Below are 1,621 nucleotides of genomic sequence, written 5' to 3'. Positions count from 1 at the left end.
ATATATATATATATATATGTATGTATGTATGTATATGTGTGTGTACACATATTTACATCCATATATACAAGTATATACTCATACATTTATATACGAACACACATACACATTCATACATACACGCAGACGCACACCCGAACACACGCTCACACACACGCACACACACACACAAACACACACACACACTTTTGAAGTGGATATCGACAATGATGATACAATTGTTCCACGAACAGATCTACCTGCTGATATGTTTTGTTAGTAGGTGAATATTCTACAGACATCTGAAGAATTTATTATAATTCCCATGAAGAACCAACGTAACATGGCGTGTAACAAAGCCATATCTTTATATCACATTCTCTGGCCATTCGATAGATTATCGCACAGATTTAGTCTTTTGTCTAATTTCACGTATTAGTAGTGGGATCACCCGAGGGAATGATGTATGAAAATGCTCCCATTTGCGGCAACAGGGGATTCATCCCAAAACATGTTGACAGCGAAGCGTAGAAGTCAGCTATTCCTCTTCTTCACACTTTCACACACTCACATCTATCTATCTATCTATCTATCTATCTATATATCTATCTATCTATCTATCTATCTATCTATCTATCTATCTGTCTGTCTGATATCAGATTCGAATTTGACACAAGGCCCGCATGTCGATCACATCAATCTCATTGCTCAACAAGTACTTATTTTATCGATCCTGAAAGGATGAAAGGAAAAGTCGACCTCGGCGGAATTTGAACTAGGAATATAAAGGCAGACGAAAATAGCGCTAAATAGTTTGTCCAGCGCGTTAATAATTCTGCAATGGAACCTTTAATATTACAATCATTACCAATTCTTCACAAGTGATCTGGGTTTTTCAATAGCATCATATTTTCTTAGTCAGTGAATTAACTGATTTGATTGCTCACTGGATCTATTTATATAATAATGAATGATACAACCATAATTTTATTTTCATATATATATGTTGCGAAGACGTGTGACCTAGTCGTTAGAGTGTTACGCGCACGATCGCAACATCGTCATTTCGATTCTCAGATCGGCAGTGAATTGTGTCCTTGAGCAAGACACTTCACTTCACTTTGATCCAGTCCACTCAGCTGCAAATGGGTAATTCTCGCCTAACCAGTGAGACAATACTGTGAGAAAACGCATTTTGATCAGCCGTATGTAACAGTCGATAATCTGATCATCGCTATGAGATAAAGATATTCAAGTTCTATCTACTGTGTTTCATTGTATGTTATAGTCTTCTTCAGAAGGCTGCACTATAGTTACATCATTTAACTCTCCACTTCCATGGAGCTGTGATAGTGATATGGAATTACTGAATTCGCTGTTTCTGAAAGAATGGAGATGTTGTGCGTATGCAGTTTCGAAAGGGTTTCCTGTTAATCCTGGAAATACTATTCCAATATTCCAATGAAATTATTATATGAACCAAAGCCGATATAGCTAAACAATACAATAGAAGCAATAGAACATAAAATTTATGCATGTGGGTTAAACGTTACTAACTATACTTAGCATTATGTGAATAGGAATTTCGAGATTTATCTATATGTATATATATATATATATATATATATATATATATATATAT

Source organism: Octopus bimaculoides, chromosome 13 (genome assembly GCF_001194135.2).
Source record: "Octopus bimaculoides isolate UCB-OBI-ISO-001 chromosome 13, ASM119413v2, whole genome shotgun sequence".
Taxonomy (NCBI): domain Eukaryota; kingdom Metazoa; phylum Mollusca; class Cephalopoda; order Octopoda; family Octopodidae; genus Octopus; species Octopus bimaculoides.
Note: the sequence above shows the minus strand (reverse complement) of the source record.